Genomic DNA, 21,547 nt, shown 5'->3' with positions numbered 1-21,547 from the left:
CAAGATAGGATTCTGAGCTCCTGCCAGGCAGTGTGATCACTCACAGGAGTGAGGAACAAAGGCTTGGGCAGGAAGGAGGTCACACCTCCCTCCTCCCAATCAGGCTAGTGAAGTGGCACATCAAGGCAGTGAGCTTTAAAGGCTACACCACCCCTGAAATGCATCAGGGCTGACTCCTAGTGGAGGAAACAGCCCTCCCCCTGCTCCAGGCACATTTGTACCAGGGCAGGTGGGAAAATCAGTTAGTCACATTGGTGTACACCCCCAGAAGTGTAGGCATACTTCCAGGGCAAGCAGCCTGGTTTGACCAGTAAAGTTCGATTTCTGCCATCTTTAGAAGTGGCAGAATGGAGGGTTCTGTGTAGAAAAGGTGCCCTTGCACACCCCTGACTCCCCATCATCTAGGATTTAAGGGACCCCTGACACAAGAACCTCATATCTAACAACATGCATCAAGAAAGGACCAAGAGGAGCCCTGTGACAACAGGACTTTGCCCACAGCAAAAAGGCAAAAGAGGGATCCTTTGTCCCTGTGGCAACAGCCTTGGAACTACATGATTGAGTCTCGTACTTGGCTAAAACTCAAAACTCCCTGGCAGAGGGACCTCTGTGGAAGCCTGAAGCACCCTCAGACTTTCCTGGACTAGTGGTGCAAGTCCCCTGCAAACTGCAAGCAAAACAACGATCCGGATTCGAAGAATTGCTGGCCATAGGGCCCCTTCAAGGAACGCCCAAATCCATATGATCTAATACATTGTGAGAACTGTAGTCCTGCATACCACAAAGTTACAGGCAGCAGCCACGTTCCCCTGGACACTGGATGTTGAAGTTACTTTGTGCTGCATTTACTGCTGTCAAGGCTTGTTGGTTACCAGTCCAGTAACTGACCCCTTTACTCGACGCTGCTTTAAGAGGAAATTCCATCTGACTTGAGAGCAATATCCGCAATTACTCCGTTGTTTTCATTCTGAATATTTTTTCCCCACAGCATCGTTACAGTGGTAAAAGCAGCTCTCCCATGGCTCCCTTTCAGCACTAGGGACAGCCAGGACAACTCTGCACCTGGGCTCCACTGTCCAGGTAAAATTAAATTGACTGTCGTGGCTTGGCTCTGGGACCCGCATTACTTTTACCCTGCAAGGGTAAAACGCAACTTGACCTGCAAGTAACTGATTGTCACTAGTGGTTTTCCCCATTGACCAAAATGTTAAATTTTCACTTTATTATTTTGCATTGCTTTGCTATTACTTCTAAAATCTATAACTTTGGTTGTATGTATGCAATTCTGTTTGTTTTGGTGTCTAAATTAAAAATGCATTTTATTTTTATAAATTTGTGTCGGATTTCTCTTGAGCTGTGTCAATTTCTTATCATTCATGTTGGTACTCTGAAATGCTTAACACATGTTCCTCTAGTAAACACTGACTGCTCTTTGCCACTCTACCAGCACTGCACTTAGGATTTATCAGTGTGAATCCAAGAACCATCCTTGGGGTATCATGATAGTATTACATGGTGAGGACTAACCCCCAAACCACATAATACTCCACTTTCCTACTTTGTTGTTACAACAGTGGGGATCCTGAACATGTGTTTTGCAGTACCACTTGACCATACGTGATTTTGCATGAGAAATCCACTTATTTGACTTTAGCATCAAAAATACTTTTTTCATAATTTTTGTTTTAAATTGTTCTAATTGGATGGTTGGGCCCTGTCTAGACCCCATATCAATAGTACATTCAAAAAGGCTTAATTGAGTTAGGAACGGTTTAAAAGTTTTTCATTTTTTTAAAAAGAAGGTCCCAACTACTAAGTAAAAGTTATATATAATAGAGGCTGCTCAGAATCTAGACCTGGCAGTCATCCAAGCCCTGATAATGATGAATCTGAGGGTGTGTGTAAAGCAAGGGGTATTGGCTACAAGGTGACAGCTAAAATAGAGGAACTTGAGAAACTCCTATGAGAAAGAATGACTAGAGAGGGATGGCCATTCCTCAGAAGAAGAATCTGAAGAAAGTGAGGATGATGCCCTAACCCAAATTGATATCTATGGGAAAGAAAGTGAGACCTCAACTCTCCACCCTTCCCCAGACCCCCTTCACCAGTGGGAAGTGACAGGAGTCACTCTAATAGACCCTCCAATGGTAAGGTGGTAGGAACCCTTGAGGATGAGCTTGACCTACTCCTTGGAGGAGAAAAAGCTTGAACTTGAATAGAGGAGACTAGCCCTTGAGGAAATAAGGGTTAAGTTTGGCCTTAGGCTGAAAGATGGTGGCAGCAACAAACTTACCAGGGTGAAGGAGGAATCCTTTGTCCCTAGGAGCCCCGATGGTGATGATATTCACAAATGGTTTACAACCTTTGAAAGGGCCTGCAAAATAAGGATAATACACCAGCACTGAGGCTCTCTACTTTGGGATTTATTCTCAGTGAAGGGCTAAGATAGACTTGTAACCCTTAATGAGGAGGTAACTGCGTTCTATCCGCATATGAAGGGGACCTTGGTAGAAGGATTTGCACTCATTACTGAAGATTGTACACTGAAGTTTAGGGACACTCATAAAGGTCAAAGCAATACATGGGTGGACCTATTGGACATTTCAGTGAAAGCGCTGGAAGGCTGGATAAAAAGCAAAGAGGTGGGCACTCATGATGAGCTGTATAGTTTGATTATAAAAGAACACATTTTAACAAACCGTACCTTAAACATATTACACCAGCATCTGGTGTATTCACAGCTTTCTATCTCCAGAGAGCCGGGCAAGAAAGTTTATGAGTGGATAGGGACAGGAATATCCAGGGCGGTGCCTCCAAGAGGGGGGGTTAGGTCCACATAAAGCCATGGATGGAGGTGGTAAGCTCACCAAAGAGACTCCATCAGAACCACATAACCCTAAAAAGAAGGAGGCTGAAATCCACCCTAACTCTGGCATGCAGAGTCAGGGAGAACCAGGGCCAAACAACTATTCTTGGATAGCAGGCAGAACTTTGACTGCCAACATGCAGGGCACTACAGAGGGGATGCAGCCTTCCCCAAAAGGCCGGCTAGCACTAAACTGTTCAGTGTAGCCATGGGGGAAGACAACTCAGATGAGGAGGTCCTCTTGGGTTTTTACTGGGAGAAGGGTACAGATGGTAAGTTGGTGATCCCTGAGGGGGAAAGTGAACACTTCTACTCCATTCTTATGAATGGGATCCCTACCACTGGCATGAGAGACACAGGTGCCAGCCACACCATAGTGGTTGACAGGTCGGTGTCCCTAGATCAGTATGCCAGGGAAACAAGAAGAGTAAGGGTAGTCCGAAGAGAGGTCACAGTCTGGCCTGTAGCCTTAGTGCCCTTAGAAAGGAAGAGAGCACTCAGATGGCATAGAGTGGTAATCAGTCCTGACCTTCCCCTAGATTGTAGCCTAGGCAATGACCTCCCAGAGGTTGGTCTGATCCCAGAAGGCGTAGACACCCAAATATACTGGGTATCTGCACTTCCAGTTAGGAGACTGAGGTCCAAAAGGAAAGGCAAGCCACTCTTAACTAGAGATCCAGTGAGCCAATGGCCTTCTACCCCAGTAAGGGAGAAGCCCAAAGTTGGCACTGGTAAGGGTTCTCCTGCCCCCAAAGAAGTCCTGAAAAGTCAGGCAGATGTTCAGGAGAAGGGTGTTGCCCCAGAACTGATGGAAGGGAGAGAGGAAGAAGGGCGTCTGCTACAGGATATGGTAGCCCTCCACTCTAAACAGCAAAAGAGGTTCCAAAAACCCACAGGTGCCCCTAAAGCAGCCCAGTCACATGTCAGTGGAGAGCTCAGAGTATGGTTTTGGATACTAACAGCTGTAATTTGCCTCTGCTGGGTGCTAGCCTTCATGGCAGCACTGCACGTGTCAAAGGAGGTGGACCCCATGGCAAAAAGTAAGCTAGGCCCCTGACCCTGCTGGTCATTATGGGGTTGCTCAAGTGGTGGATGACCCCTGTGGGGAAGCTATATCTTGAACTAGACAGGATGGAGTTAGAAGAGGTGAGCACCTCACTACCCAAAGTAAAAGGGGAGGAAGAAAAAGAAGCAGCTGTAGTTAAAGTTCAATTTAAAACGAGTCATGTTACTGTTGCGAGGGGACAACTGCCCAGAGGGAATTACCATGACAGGAGGATTTGATGTAGAGTAGACCCTGCAATAGTACAGCCAATTTTCTTTAGATTCTTCCTTGCTTGTCAGCAAGACTCCCTTGGCTGTGGGCTGTGGTATGTGTGTGTGAGTGTGTGTGTGTGTGTGTGTGTGTGTGTGTGTGTGTGTGTGCGTGTGTGCGTGTGTGTGTGTGTGTGTGTGTCTGTGTGAAAAAACAGGGCTCTTTGCAGATGCCCTCCATTTTTCGCCCCCTTTGGACTGCTAGATGCTGTTTTTCGACTCTGAGAATGCACAGAAACCTGCTAACCAGGCTCATCTGCCAGGGCTCTCTCCCTAAACATGTTATGTGTGAATTGGCAATTCCAATTGGCAAAGCAGTTATCCCCTTATAAGTCCCTAGTATGTTGTGCCAGGGGTACCTTGGGCATTGGTGGTAAAGCGGACCCCAGGGCTGCAGCACAGGTTTGTGTCACCCTGGGTGACCCAAGAAAACTACTGACAGCAGGCCTGCCATTGCAGACTGCAGGAACAGGACACACTGCTCGAACTCAACTGTACCCTCAACAGGAGTGGCAAAGTCAATACACTATTTGTACTATACGCCCAACTTTCTATCTAAGAAAAGCGTCCTGAGCCCAGGAGGCAGTGTGCATTGTATTAAAGGTAAGGACATAATAAGTGTAAGCCAGTAAGTCCCAAAAGTATCACACAATGTGCCTTCTCACCCCCGACATGAATCTCATGCCCGGGCGAAGTGGCATGCACCTGGGTGGCTACCTTAGACATTGGCCACCGGGTTGCCCCAGCTTCTCTGTGCTCTGGCTGGCAAACCAGCATTTCCTGTACCTGCTGCTGCCAAGACAGGATTCTGACCTCCTGCCAGGTAGTGTGATCACTCCCAACAGTCAGGAAGAAAGGTTTGGGCAGGAAAGAGGTAACACCTCCCTCCTCCCAAGCAAGCTAAAGAAGTGGCACATCAAGGGGGTGAGCTTCAAAGGCATAGTCTCAGAGTAGCCTCGACATCCTTACAGCAAGTCTGGGGTAAAGCAGAGATGATCTCCCTCCAATACCTCTGAAGAGTTGGACATTCTCACCATTGATGCACATAAGTACCCACCTGGTCACAGCCACGTGGACATAATGGAGAATTAAGAAGACCCATTTTAACCAATACTGAGCTTGTGTAGTAGCCCTATGCAATAATTTAAGCTGAATTAATTTGAACCGGGATCGAATCGCAACCTCACAAGGTGATGCAAGGGCCTCCCTCCAATCCTCATCGTCAATCTCACCCTCATCCGCGCACCATTTTATGTCCCAACACAAAGACTGCCGAACTACTCCCATTCACTGCAATTCTCGCCTGGGGTTTCGAGGAAAGAGACGCACCCAAAACAGATACCGGTCACCAAAACCGTACCTCTCCAACGTAGCAAAGAGGAAAGGCCATTCAATCATGTCAAATGCCATTTTGGCATCTAAGGACATAATAACCGAGTCCTCCTTTATAGTGATAGCTCGCCCTATCACCCCAAACAAACAGCGCAAATTAAGTGATGTGTTTTTGGTCGGCATGAAGCCATTTTGATCCGGATGGATCAATTTGTGAAAAAGGGGTGAAAGGCGAAGAGCCAGGATCTCAGCCAAGATTTTGACCTTGAGATCAAGAAGAGAGATGGGTCGCTAGGAAGAACATTGGTCAGGAGGTTTTCTTTGTTTATGGATGACGACTATATTGGCCAACCGCTGCATAGCCGGGAAAACACCCTCTTGCGCACTCGCATTGTACTTGTGCGGTAGATAAGGGGCTATGAGTGTAGCCATAGTTTTATATAGTTCAATCGGGAGCCCGCTAGGTCCCATGGCTTTCCCGGACTGCAGGGAGGAGATGGCCTTACAGACTTTGTCGCCTGTTAGTGCCCCATCCAGCTCTGTGATCTCCTGGAGTCCAGGCGCGGCAGCAGAAATGTAGCAAGCAACTAAGCAACCTCCTCCCGAGTGGAAGAAGACACAGGGGAATTAACCTGACTGAAATATGTGGCAAAGATGCCTGCAATACAAGTTCTATCGATGAATGGCACAATCATCTACAATTTCTGCCACCCATCTGTTAGCTAGATCGCTCCTATCAAGCCCAACTTGCTGGCTTTATCGCCAATGTCATGGACTTTGTGTTGAGTGGCCTTATAATAAATCTTAGCGGATTCGTTCGCAATATCCCTGTATTCCTTATGCTTAATTGCCAATTTATGCGAGATGTCAGATGACATTTCAGAAACCAGGTCTTGCACAAGGGTCGTAATCTCACCTTCACTGATCTCAAGTTGGCGATGCTTTTCCTTCTTGTGACCCGCCACAGCCACCACCCCACACCCTTGTCCCACTGTTTTAAATGCTTCCCACAATTTCACATCTAACTGGACCGAACTGTCATTTTCTTCAAAATAGTGTTTGGTGGTCTCAGTCAATCTGGTACATATTTCTGGAATTTTAAGATACCAGGGATTAAGAAGCATGTCTCGGTGACTGGCGGGGGGTGTGCCGCCATAGCAAGCCACAATTGGCGAGTGGTCGGAGATACCCCTGGGAAGGAAGGACAATTTATCGAACATGAAGAGCTGAACAGCCTTACAGAAAAGATAATCAATATAGGACCGATTGCCATGCACGCCAGAATGAAAGGTATATTGCTTCTCAGCAGGATTACAGACTCGCCAAACGTCTATGATACCAAGAACCCTCAGAAAGTCAGACAATAACTTCTCAGATGAGTCACTGAACCGAGGGGGCAAACGATCCAACGACCCATCCAAAGCTGCGCTACAGTCACCTGTCGAAAGCATATCTCCTTCAGGCAATCCCAACAGATGTGTACCCAAGTCATTCAAGGTGGTGGAGTGAAGCTTAGGGGGGATATAAAAGGATGTGACATTGAGTGGCCTACCCTCCCATTTCCCTGAGACTGAAATAAACCGACCCGAAGGGTCACGTACAATTTTCTGAATCTGAAAAGGGAGGGAACTGCGCACCAGGATGCCAATCCCCCTGGAACCACGTGTATCATCTGCATGGGCTAGGAGTTTATATCCCCACCTGTTAAACACACAGTAAGAAGGACCCTGAATGTGAGTCTCCTGAAGAAGTACCAAGTCAGGAGTTTGCCCCTTAAGGTACTGGAGCACTATACCCCTCTTGATCTGATCGCCTAGACCATTGACATTCCAGGAGAGAAGCTTGAGATGGCACAATCACGGGCCAGCATGATCAACCACACTCATCCATTAAAATAAGGCGGGCCCCCCTGACCCCCCATACTCAAGAGGGATATCACTGCTGTCTTGGAAATTCCCTGTGGTAAAAGCCATAGCAAAGATAATATGCAGTTAGATACAAATTAATCCTAAACTCGTACAATGATTGTCTGCACGACAATAAGGATGCCCAGGCAATTTAGGCTGCTAAAGATGACCACTTGAGAGAGACTGTGAAAAAAAATTATAAAAATGCAACACAGTTTAAGCTTCCAAAAATGACCACTTGAGATAAACTGCACAAAAAACAAAATAAAAACACACAAACAAAATCCCAGAAACTACTAAAGAATAGCCTCCTCTCTGCCTCCCTGCAAGTGGACTTAAAACTGTCCACCCTGCAAAATTGCAGAGCACCTGTATACCCAAATACTAACAGACTATATATAGGGAAACGCTAGTCAGCCTAGACAACCCAAGAGCACAGTCCATTAAGTACAATTTCCCCCCCTCATCAGACCAATAGACCTGCCCAATTTCAAAAACGTTATAAGGAGCCTCCCATCATAATTGCCTAACGCAGATCAACAATACCAAACTGTCCCTTCCCCCCACAACCCCACCAGACCCCCAAGATTCGACTAAGTACTCTGAAGAAGGAACAGTGCAGCCAGTCCATTAAAAAACCCCTGGAAACTAACAAGTCTGTCATCAGCTCGCATCAACTCAGAACTAATCAAGAGTCCTCAGTGACCCTCAGTGGCACAACCCAACAGTGCATACACTTCTACAGCAACCAAGGTGCTATCTTCTCTAGTGGGGCCCCTGACACATCACAGTTCCCCAGATCAGGGTTCTCGAGCCAGGGAAGAGCGTCTCTGTGTCTCAGCTGATCGCCAACCCTCCAGCCAGTCCCAGGTGTCCTCTGGGGTTTGAAAGAACAATGTATTTCCATCAGCCTGCACCTGGAGTTTCACAGCTAACAGCATAGCGTACTTCAAGTTGTGACCTCTGAGCGCACACTTGACTTCCAAAAAGGATTGACGCTGCAGTTGCACTTTGTAAGTGAGTCTGGGGAAAAGGTGATGATGGAGTTTTTTAAATTAAGCAGCGGAACAGCCATCGCGGTCTGGAGGATAGCATTCCTATCCCGAAAGCTCATTATGATTTTTAATAATAGGGTACACTTGTTCAATTATTTTTGATTAAAACCAACTTTATTGAGCCGTTGCAGCAAAACATGGTACAGCATAGTACAGCATTCGCTACACATACAAGTACGACACAGTAACCCACTCCAACACCAATCTGAGGTGGCAGCACCACATCAGTTGGATATGCCATAGTAGTCCCTCCATTTTCCCCATTTCCAGGCATGCTTCTGTGGGCAACCACAGGCCTAAAAAATTGGCTTATCCTGGTGTGTCCAGCAGTCCAATCCTGCACACCAAACTCTAACAGTTGGCTGTTGTCTTTGCTTCCAGGCACAGGCCACATCTCGTTTGGCATCCAAACAACCTGTCCCTAGGAAAGCACTCTCCACCCTAGGGCCCCCACCTGCTCCATCAGCCCTAATAATGAAAAACGGACCGTCAATTCCAGGGGGCGAGTTAAAACAGCAGACAACGTATGACCGACCTCCACCCAAAAGGGCTTCAAGACCAGGTCTTCCCAGGCAACATGAAGGAAGTCAGCCGCGGGGAGTGCGCAGGGTGAGCACACCACCTGCGCATCTTGACATACATGCTGCATGCGTCTCTGGGTAAGATCTATGGCATGTAAGTAGTTGATCTGCACCATTCGCAGCTGCATCGAGACCTCCAGTTCCCTGGGCACCATGCATGCCTCCCTCCAATCATCCTCGCCCAGGTCCCCCACACAGGGCTCCCACCTCGGTCTGGCCCTCCCGAGACCATCTGGAGCATGAATGACTAGGGGACGATAAATCAGTGATGTATGTGGCCCCTTTGCCCAACCTCCCCAAAAAGATCTTCACCTCTAATGGACTATATTCCAGGAGAGCTTCGCTTTGGAGCTCACGAGTCAATAGACACCGAAAGAACTGCGAGCTTGACAGTGATTAGTTGGCTTTTAGGTCCTGGAATGTCACAATGGTTCCTCCCTGAAAAACATCTCCCAGGTAGGTAATCCCAATGTGATCCCAAGGCAGGAAACCTAGTGTCGACAGCCGACCAAGCCATGTCCTATGCATGGTAGATTAGTATGTACCTTAAAATCACTTTTTATGAACAAGTTAAAACATAGAATGAGAGGCAACAACTTCACTCGTCAGTGTAGCAGGCACCAACTTGAGCACAGTACCAGAGAACGCAAGAGGAGACAGTCACTGCTTGTGATTTCTCTTTTTTATTCCATTTCTTTTCAGCAAGGGCAGCCAACGAGTTTCGCCTAGACATTGGCTTCCTCAGGGCGAAATCCTATGAATAATAGCATGTTCTCTCTGTGTCTGTTTCTTTTAACGTTTTCACCAGTCTGACCATTGGTTATTTCACTATGTCCAATATCGAACTCAGTGGTGCTATTATTCTTATTCCGTGTCAACAGGTTATCAGATTCAGAGAGAGTCCACCAAATGCCGTGTATGGCGAAGAAAAGCTCCCGGATCGCAGCGCCTTGTGGAACACACTGCGCCCCCACAAGGCATATTCTCCCACAAATACACAGTCCGGGCATTCCACCAAAAAGTTGACCAATCATTGCCAGAATAGACCAGGCGTGTTCCAACTAGCTGAATTCTTAGATGATGAACTACAAATATTCATGACCGATCTACCTATCTACATTATAGACACCAAAGATTTTCTCAAAAAATTGGAGAACACTGACTGGCAATCTGACTGCGTGCTTGCTACCATAGACATAGTCAGCTTATATGCATCCATTAAAAGACAAGATGGTCTAGAACAGGGGTCTCCAACCTCTTCATTAATAAGAGCCACATATGTTCAATGAAAATCATGGTGTGCTACCAATATTATTTGTGTTGTACACATCAGGCAAGATTGCACTAGTGGTCACCCTATGCAAGCTTACCAGCCATGATCACTTCAGTACAGTATTGCCATCAGTAATGCAAAAAAAGGACTTGTGAATTTGGAATGCCCCTACAAGGGTGATACATAAGAGATAAGAGTCACAATTGCAATGCCACTGGCATGAAGGTAATAATATTAGTGATAAGTCTCTCAATGCTGCATGATTTGTGATTCAAATATCAGCTTTAAATATCTTATGAAAATTGTGGGTTCTGAAAATATACATTTTCATTTCTGATACACACTTTTCAATTTGGGTGTACATAGATCAGTTTCACTAAGCAAACGCTTCTAATTTAGTTGTCTGGGCTGCACACAGGAGAGCTAGTCACAGGTAGTTGGAGAGCTACCAGTAGCTCACGAGCTACACGCTGGAGAGACCTGGTTTAGAAGCTGTGCGGAAGTCTTGAGCGATGAGATCAGTACATTTCCTGGAAAGGAATATGATGATCATGGAAATGCTAGAATTTTGCCTGAAAAATAATTTCTTTATTTTCAATTGTGCTATCTATTTGCAGCAACAGGAAACTGCAATGGAGGTGCAATTCTCTCCACCATACACCTACCTTCTCATAGTAAAGGTGGAATAATTCTGGCTATGCAATAAAACATTTGAAGATCTCAGCAATAAAATAGTCTTTTGGAGCAGCTATATAGACGATACATGACTAATATGGCATGGTCATCGTCCTTCACTTAAACAGTTAATTAACAACCTATCTCCAAACAAATGGGGCATAACAGTGACATACACAATTTCCAAACAAGGAAAAGAATGTTTGGACCTAACACTATACATTGAAATCAATACATTACAAACGAAAATGCATAGAAAATTTACTGTGGCAAACGCTATTCTTTATGCCACTAGTTACACCCACAAACAACCATCTCTAATATTCCAAAGGGCGTATACAGACGTGCCAGAATAAACTGCAGTAAATATTAGGATATCAAACCAATTCAACTGAAATCACCCATAAACTAAGTAAAGAGAATGACAGCTGATGACACATGAAAAAACACAGAAATAGATAGAATAACTAATAACTAAATCGAGATCTACTGTTTCAAGACACACCAAGAGAAATGAACCTGAAGTATAATAAAGATCACCAATATATTCGAAAACTTCTAAAAACAACATTGGATGTTATTAACCAGCAATCCAACCATACTAGAGGACATTCAATTCTTTCCACAGTTTAATTTCAAAAGAGCACCCAATCTGAGGGCAAAACTATGGCCATCTATTTTTACCAAGAGAAGATAAAAGACATGGGAAGTTTCTTAAACAAACCAAGTCTTTTTTACGTGCAAAAGCTGCTCCATATGTAAACTGGGTCAAACCAAAACCAAGAATTTACAATTAATGTCTTCCGACACAGAATTAAGGATTATATCGCCTCCGAAAGTACCTATGTAGTCTGTAAAATAACCTGTCCATGTAATAAAAACTACATTTGTAGTACCATAAGACCGTTGAAGCAAAGGATACAAGAACTTTACCACACTATACACAAGACAGATCAAAAATTAAATCTAGTAGAACATTTTGATGAACAACATCCACACCAAAGCACATTCACCTTTTGTGGGCTAGAAATACTCAAACTTAATAAATTGAAGAACTCCTTCAGAATGTGGTGAGAATGGTTGTCCTTTCTCGGGGGGCTGACAATATCGCTCTACACTCTTCTCCATGGCGCCCCAACATAGTAAGTTATGGAGGTCCCTTGATGCCTTTTTTCCTTCACATATGACCCACCGTGAAACTCATAAGCCTCAACAAACTAACACATACACTCAACTGAACCTCTTGATGACTACTATTGCACAAACACCATCCCTTGGGATCTCAACCACTAACATGAGTCCTCTTGCCTGCCCCCCACATAATGACCGTTTCGCATACGATTTGTCTTACGATTTCCTTATAAGTTGTATATAAACTATTATGCCCTATATTGTACGCCTACAACGTAACTTTGTCATAGAACGAATGTAGAATGTGACATATATATAAGCCACCTGTACCTCTCTAAATAACTGCAACTCAAACTGCTTCGTAATTGTTAACCTCCTGGCATTTTCTTCTTCTTTTGTAAATAATATTATTATTATTATTGTCCTGGCATTTTCTTCTTCTTATTTTATTATTATTATTGTTAATATTATATTGTTATTATCATTATTATTGTTGTTATTAATATTGTTATTAATACTTTATGATGTTTCTTTCCTTGAAAACTCAATAAAAATAATTTGGAGAAAATAAATAAATAAATAAAAGAAATAATCAAACAATCTGGAACTGAGACTTTGGAAATGTGAGAGTGAACTGCTCAGTTATGACACAGTGAACCAGGAACTCAACAAAGACGCAAATTACATAATTGGCTGTTATAGAGAGGTAAGGAAACATCTTGATTGGAGAAGAAACAACATTCATGAAGATGTTTGACAATAAGGGATTGTTCAATGACATTTTTTTGTGAAAACATTGTCACATATTATTGTTTATTCTTGTTCAAGCATGCCATTTTTATGCAAATGGATATCTGAGGGTACACTCATGACAACCTTTGAATTATGCCACAATATCTTCTGTTTGACCATCAATCATTTAAATCACAGCAGGAATGCATTTCTGGTCCCTGATCAGATTGTCATAGTGGCTATTTCATACAGAGGCGTATTAATAGCATATTGGATAAAAGGAGATTCTGTATCATAAGATCCTTTTGAATATGGCACCCCAAAACGTTATCTTAATTCAACTCATTCCTAGGGGTTTAAAAATGTTGACCCTTCCATCTTTTTTAATTTAGACTTGGCCACGTGTACCCTATTATGAAAAATCATAATGAAACTACCATCTCGGAGATTTCCCTAACAGTTAATTAGCACAGACTCACTTTTAAAGTTTCCCATATTGTATTATGGTAGCTGGTTTCCCCAGTAAGTCTCGCTCGGATACGCTCTGAACACGTTATTATAAATAATGTTGCTTCTAACATTTTCTATTAGACTTGGTAATGTGCACTTCACTATTAAAAATACAACAAGCCTACAATCTCAGATTTTTTTACAGTAAGGTAGCAAAGACACACTGATTTCCCACATTACATACAATATGACAGCTGGTTCTAACGTGAATTTCTCGCGCCGACATGCTCTGAACACTGAAGAAGGACTTAACGCTCACCATGTTCTTTAAAAATGGCGCAGTCGCAGGATGACGCCAAATCTTAACAGAACGATCAACTGAGGACGGGATTGAGCCAGTGACGCTGAAGCGCACCTAATGGTATTAACAGTAGCGGTGTATATAAAGAGATATACCCATTTGTGTCTTTTGGCTATTTTAACGACTAACTTTGATAAAAGATCAATACATCAAAATTATCGAGTAAAGATCTTGAACCTGACTCAATGCACAGAGGCGCAATGACCAAATGTTAGATCACGGTAACATAGAACATATTTACAAGAACTTAACGCCGCTGTAGACTTTTTAATTGCCTTATTTACCAGTTGCCGGTAACTGCATTTAGCAGCACTTTTCTAGCGTAAACGTGACATTTCAGAATTGCCACTTCTGTTAGCGGGACTCAACAAAAATGAGATGCAAGTTAGGCATTCCAGTGAAAACACTGCTGCTAAACCCACTTCGTGATATTTACAATGAAAGTCCAGTACTTCAATAACCCCCCCCAAAAATGCAGGTAACTCAAATTAGAGGCAGTTTTTCAAGACCAGAAAATAGATGGTCTTATTGGTGTAAACACTTGGGCCAACATATAACATGTTTTGTTGCTGGACAGCTTCAAGGAATATTCCTGCGCTGCCCTGCGCCAAAAAAAATAGCTCTGGAATGCGACCTATCAATAAGATAGAGATCTTTCCTGGGCCCCATTCATGAAAAGTGTTGCATCATTGCGGGAAAACAGAGATTGGACACTTTTCACTGCGCCCTCCTTGCGACACCATTGCTGTGCCGTATTTACGGCATGGCGCTTCATGTCGCAATCAATGACAGATACGTCTGGAATCCTGACGTATTTGTCGGCGCTAAAGTCACGCATTGCTGCAGTTGTGTCGCAAGCATGATGCAACTTCATCAATGCAAGAGGCCAGCCTATCCCTATGGCACTGTATCACCCTTACGCCTGCCATGAGGCGTGGCGTAGAGAACTTCTATGGAGACAAAAAAAAACACAAAAAAAACAAAAGTTTGAGAAAGTAATTAAAAACAGTCCGGAGGTGGTCAAGAAAGGTGCGAATGGTCAATCTGGTGAAAAAGGACGCTGACCTGTGGCAAGGATCTGTAACATGGTGAACGAGACTGCGTGGTTAGTTGGAGTGTGCTTTTGTAGACAATCGCAATGCCTCCTCCTGTGCGGTCGGGTGGTCCTTGCTGCTGATTTCGTAGCCGTCGGGGATGGCCATGGGGATGTCTGGTCCAGAGCAGAGGTTGGTCCAGGTTTCCGTGAAGAAGGCGATGTCTGGAGAGGTGGCATCAAGGAGGTCTCTAATTTCTGTGGTGTGTTTGTGGAGGGACCGCACGTTGAGTAGGATGCAGTTTAGCCGGTCGGGTGCGCTGTTGGTCGGCAAGGCAGCGAGCGGCGCAAGTGTGTTGATGTGGCAGAAGGTGCAGTTGCAGTTTCGGCAGGTGAAGGGTGCATGGAGATTCTTCAGTGATGCTAGATGGTAGGTGGCGTGAAGTCCAGGGTTGAGGGCGAGGAGGGTGCTGGTGTCATAGCAGTGGAGTGTCCAAGAGGTAGTGTCCCTGCCACTGGGCACGGTCAAGGCACGGACGGACACAGATGGGTTTGCCTTTGGCTCACCTTCCGAGCACCAGTGACATGCTGCGGCTGACAATAAGTAGTGCTGTGGGGGGCTAGATAACTGGGATGTGGGAAACACTGGAAAGGACACTGGAGGGGGCAGGGCCACGTGGGATCGCAGCGGCAACAAGGGAGAGGACAGGGAAAAAGGAACTGAAAAAAATCACAGAAGAAACAAAGCCAAGCAAAGCAAAGAAAAAAAAACAAAGCCATAGGTAGTATAGCAATGGAGAAGAGCAGAAAGAGGGGCAGAAACTGCAGAAAAGGAGGACAGGAGGGCAGTCAAGCAGCAGAGCAATGACGCTCTACCACTGGACCTACAGGGATGAGGTGCAGGCAGGAGCCTGCCAGTGAAGGAGGGCCTGGTACTCCTGACCTCTGGGTCAGGGGAAGCAGCAGATGGGGACAGCAGCAGCAGCTACCAGACGGTGCCGCGATGTGGGAGGATCATGTCCACTAAGGGATAGTGCATCGTACACCCAGAAGCAAACTGACAGGGGGTGAGAAAAGGCAGCAAGACCTGATTGCCTCTTCCAATCTAACAGTGGCGACAAGATTCTGTGTTCCCCAGTTCCCCAGAGAGTAATGGCGGATCAAGCTGCATACTGAATGAGCTGGCCCAGAACCGACCTCTGTGCCCCTGGCACCTGCTGCCCCCAATGGCTGATATCAGCGACTTGTGCCAGTTAGTTGAGTCCCCCACCAGTCTTGTGCAGTGTCCTTGGCAATGTGGGTCCTCCGCAGTGTAGTGAGCAACCCACAGGTGCTAGGCCTGACCCGACCCCCAGGCCTCCTATATTCTCATCCCACCTTCTCCTCACCTGGACATCGACACCCGGGCTCAATCCACCACGCTCTCTCAGAATCTATGACTCAGCCAGCAGGAGCCTCAACCAGGTGGGATGTCACAAGCCTGGGTACAGCAGTCGCTGACAAGTCTTCTAGGGAACCCCCCTTAGGCGTGAAGTTGCAGCGCTTCCACCACACAAGTGATGCAGAGAGGTGTGGCCCACCATTGGCGATCTTCTCTATGCACCCAGGTATAGTGGTGGGATTTGGTATGCAATGCAGACCTCTCTACGTCTGTTCGCAGAAGCGCCTCTACCGATCACAGCTCCAAGGGGCCCCAGGCGGTCTCCTCACACAGGTCAGCAATGTGTCTCCATGCGACCTGCCAGACTTCGCCACCAAGTAAGGGCAATCGCCAACGCCTAAATGTCTACCATTACGGCCCGCAGGCTTAGGCCCGAAGTGGCTTGCATTCACCGTCAAGCCACAGCGACTCCAGAGCACCGTTGCCTCCCACTCCGGGTCTCAGCCACAGGCCCAGTGAGGCCTCCGGACCCCGGAGACTGTCTGTGCTTCCAGACATCGGATGCCATGGTGTCGCAAGGATGGCGCTATGAAAAGTGCTGCATCACTGGTTTTCCCCAAAGAAGCTCCTCTTTTCATGATTAAGTCCCTTATTCTGCATTTCCTCTTCCCCTGGGACTCTGGCTGGTCATCCTGGCTGTTGAGGGGTTTGGTGGGGGGCGTTGTTGACTTATGCTGGACTTGGCCCTGTCTGATCCATTCAGCATTCGATTGTTTTTTATTTTTATTTTTATTTTTATTAGGGGTGTATTTATAGGCTATTTTGAGCCTCTAGAAACTGAAAGGTGACATTGGGCTGATTAATATGAGTTTTTTTGCCGCTAATTGGCTATTCGTCACTTCTATCACTAACGTCAAATTTTCTATTGCCTTGACGCTAGTGTTAACAGAAGTTTTTGCCGCAGCTAGCTGATACTATCGCCATGTTGGGGCATATTGTAAATATGTAAATACGTAGGTACCAAGGCGATAGTTTTCGGTGATACGCGGTGGTAAGAAAATTGCAACCAACCAAAGCTAACGCTAGTTAGTGCCATTTCTTGCAAATATACCTCATAGTGTGGCAGCCTATGTTGGCTACCTGTTGGTACTACCTATGTATTTATAAAGGGAATGACTAATATATAGACCTATAGACCTATATCTTGCATACAGTACAACCTATGTAAATGTACGACCAGCTTAAACTATACAAAATGTACACTTTTTGATTAACATCACCAGGAAACAAATAGTGTACAATTCTTAAACCACTATTATTATATATAAGATTTAATGCAAAGGAGAGCTGGAAGGAACTGTACTACTTTTTGCCCCTGAATACACAGATCATATTGAACTGGAAGATTTTAACCACTGTACATATGAGGTCGTGTCCATCGGCTGTATACATAGTCTTACATATATACGGATGGGGTAGCATTCTGGTCCAACCGACAATCTCACGTTACACTTAATTTCACATCTATATGCTTGATGTATCAATTTCTGCATGACTGGGTGAATTTGTACATTTTTTAATGCATATAATTATTTTATGTTTCGTGTTCCTTTTTCCTTATAACTTTGAGTTTCTTGCTGCTCAAGCCTCAAACCTAGTGCTAATGATTAGTTTGGCGACATTAAAGTTGCATGCCAGTACCGTATTGAAATATTTTTCAATGCTTAAGGGGAGCGCCTAAAGGGTACCATACTAGAAGAGTACCACGACAGAATACTTTTTCTGGTATTTCGCTAATACTTTGCGCAATCTCATGTTCGGGGATATGCATGTTGGGTATCACAAACTTGTGAATGGCTGCTTTGATTTTCGGAGGAGGTTTGAGTGACCGACGCTGTGGAGTCACCGAGTCAGTGCGTCTAAAATCTTTGCCATCATAAGGCACGCTGCCAACTAAATAAACTGTGGGCGTTCCCGACTACTAGGGCAGCCATGCTTTTTACACAGAGAGCTCGGACAATATAGGTGTGACGTTATTGAAATGGTTTCGAGATCTCTGAGCTGGTAACAGTGGAACGTGGGGGAAGTTTACTAACATTTTATGAAACACTGCAACCAAAGTTGTTGGTTACTGCGCTGTGCTTGCATCAAAGGAAGAGAGCAGAACAGCACCATATCTACTATGAAATGGTACTATTACTGTGTCCCCCTGTACTGGTTTGCACTTTTGGCTGCTTTGCGGTGTAGGGGCAGAGTGCCCTTCCAGTATCTCATATTAATCCTAAGCAAAAGGAACAAATGATGGACAGAATGCTGAACAATGCAAACATTCACCTTCAGTCACAATGATCTGGGTTTTAATCCATGGTTCTTTTGCTCACCACGAGACCCCGGTTTTGACCAAGTCATATGCAAATCAGTCTTGATACTGTTCCTTATGGGAACTGTTCAGCCCAAATTGCAACGCCTGGTCCTCCCTGGACCAGAAACAAGCATCCTGGGACCTGTTTCGGGGCATCACCCCACATCAATCAGGCTAGCTTGAATCCAGTGGCGCAGTGAGCACGGGTCTCACGTCTGGACATACCCTTCCCGCCTAGTGCAACAAAAGCACAAGGAACAAATGATGGACGGAATACTGAACAATGCAAACATTCACCCCAGTCACAAAGATCTGGGTTTACGACATCGTTCTTTTGCTTACCACCTACCCAGTTTGGGCCCAGCCATATGCAAATCAGTCTTGAGCCTGTTCCTCGTGGGAACAGTCCAGCCGAACTGCCAAGCCAGGTCCTCCCTGGTCCAGAAACAAGCATCGTCGGATCAGTTTCGGGGCATCACCCCTCATCATCAAGGCTAGCTTTCATCTAGTGGTGCAATGAGCACAGGACCCACGTCTGGTCATAGCCTTCACACTTAGGGCAACAAAATCAAAAGGAACAAATGATGGACGAAATTCTGAACAATGCAAACATTCACCCCCAGTCAAGAGATCTGGGGGTAAAGCCATCGTTCTTTTGCTCACCACGCCACCCCAGTTTGGACCAAGCTATATGCAAATCAGTCTTGACCCTGTTCCTCATGGGAACAGTCCAGCCCGAACTGCCAAGCCAGGTCCTCCATTGACCGGAAACAAGCATCCTGTGACAGGTTTTAGAGCATCACCCTTCATTAGTCAAGCTAGCTTGAATCCAGTGTGCAGTGAGCATGGGACCCACATCTGCTCATACCCTTCCCTCTCAGGGCAACAAAAGCCAAAGGAACAATTGATGGATGGAATGCTGAACAATGAAACATTCACCCCCAATCACAAAGATATGGGTTTAATCCATCATTCTTTTGTTCACCATGCCACCCCAGTTTGGACCAAGCTATATGCAAATCAGTCTTGACCATGTTCCTCATGGGAACAGTCCAGCCCGAACTGCCAAGCCTGTCCTCCCTGGACCAGAAACAAGGATTGTGGGACCGGTTTCGGGCATCACCCCTCAACAGCCAGGCTAGGTTGAAATCAGTGGCCCCTTGAGCACAGGACCCAGGTCTGGGCATACCCTTCCCACTTAGGGCAACAAAAGGAACAAATGGTGGGTGGAATGCTGAAAAATGCAAACATTCACCCCGAGTCAAGAGATATAGGGTAAATCCATTGTTCTTTTGCTTACTACCATTAAAGGACACTATAAGTGCTGGACGGTACAGGGGATAGCATGGGCTGGAACCCAGGCAAACCTGAGGTTGGCAGCTCCATAATGGCACTGCCTAAATATGTCATGTTTGGAATCAAACAATGTGTCTTCTCACCCCTGAGACAAATCTTGCATCCTGGGTGATTTGGCATGCACCCATGTGGCTACTTTAGAAGTTGCCGCCTGGTTGCCCCAGCTTGCCTGTACTCTGGCTTTCCATCCCGCACTTACTGCATTTGCTGCCACCAAGACACGATTCTAAACACTCCCAGGAGTCAAGAACAACGGCTTAGGTAGGAAGGAGATCACACTTCCCTCCTCCCAAGCAGGCTAATGAAGTGGCACATCAAGTTGGTGAGCTTCAAAGGTTGCAGGCTTTTTGAGATTGCACGCAGAATTGTTAAAAGAAACAACATTATTTGCATTTGTGGCAATATCAGTATGTCATGAGTAGTCCAGCAGGCACACATAACAACATCACCCACACCACAGGTATATATAACTAAAATAATTATAGTTTCATTTTACCATAAATTACCATGGAAGGAAAATGCAAAAACAGGTGTTGCATTTTAAATGTTTGGAATGCTCCTCCCCTTTCCCTCTGATGATCAGGGAGGGATGAAGGAAATCCGAGTCTGATCAGGACGAGATGAAGTAGACCAGATTCTATTTTAGTGAATTTGTTTAAATTGATGGTTCTCAGAACAGGTGGCACTGGGACTGTCTCAAGTCTTGAGCACTTAAGCATCAACAACATACTCACACAATACCTATAAATCAGTACAACTTGGGCAACTATTATAAACCGATAAGTCTTGCCAATGTAGATAACACAAAAAAAGTCCAAGCAAACTCTCTGAAATAGTAAAACAACACTCCAGCATAGAGAACTCTTCAACCATTAGCAACTCCACAGTTGAGGACTGTGAAGCATTCTCAACCTTCTACACAAGGGATAATAAGAATTGAAAAATTAGAAACTCAATTGCTGTCGACTCAACAACAATTATAGAAAGAAGTTGAGACGTATTCCTCCCCAATCGAATTGTCACAATTTTCAACAGTGCTGAAATGAACCCTTGCCCCAAGAAGTCCAAAAATGAAGCCACCTACTGTGAGTTCATATCCTATAGTGAGTATTGGATGCAACAGATGGAGTAGTTTCTTACCTGTAACTCCAGTTCTGTAGTGGGGGTATCTCGGTTATAGTCATAATCTAGTGAATAGTCCCGCCCATGTGCGTGGACCCCGGAGCAATCAAAAATAATCACTTAAGTTGTCTTCTTTGCAGTCCTGCATAGACACTTAAGAGAAAATCAAAGACAAATAATGCAGCCTAAAAATATAAGGCTATACTGGCCAGTACTTCAGCTTAAAGTGAAAAGGATAGCCAAATAAAATCAAATTTTACACATATTGCTAAGTTTCACCCATAGAAAAATTTCCCTTCACCAAAATCCTTGAAATGATAGAGAGGAAGGGTTGGACAGACAAGCCACTATAGGCTGCCATTATGTGTCTGGAAAAGGGATACCGTGCCTTTAAGGAACTCTCCAGAGACCCTCGGTATCCCAGGATGCACAGCAAAAGTCCTTTTACTTTCAGTTCTTTTTGAAGGTGTAAAAAAAAAAGGCCTGTAGCATACAGTACATTATCATTTTCTCTACCGAGGAGGAGGGCGGGCGCTTATGACTATAACAGAGATACCCCCACTACAGAACTGGAGTTACAGGTAAGAAACTACTCCTTCTGTAGTATGGGATCTCT

Source organism: Lissotriton vulgaris, chromosome 12 (genome assembly GCF_964263255.1).
Source record: "Lissotriton vulgaris chromosome 12, aLisVul1.2, whole genome shotgun sequence".
Lineage (NCBI taxonomy): Eukaryota > Metazoa > Chordata > Amphibia > Caudata > Salamandridae > Lissotriton > Lissotriton vulgaris.
Note: the sequence above shows the minus strand (reverse complement) of the source record.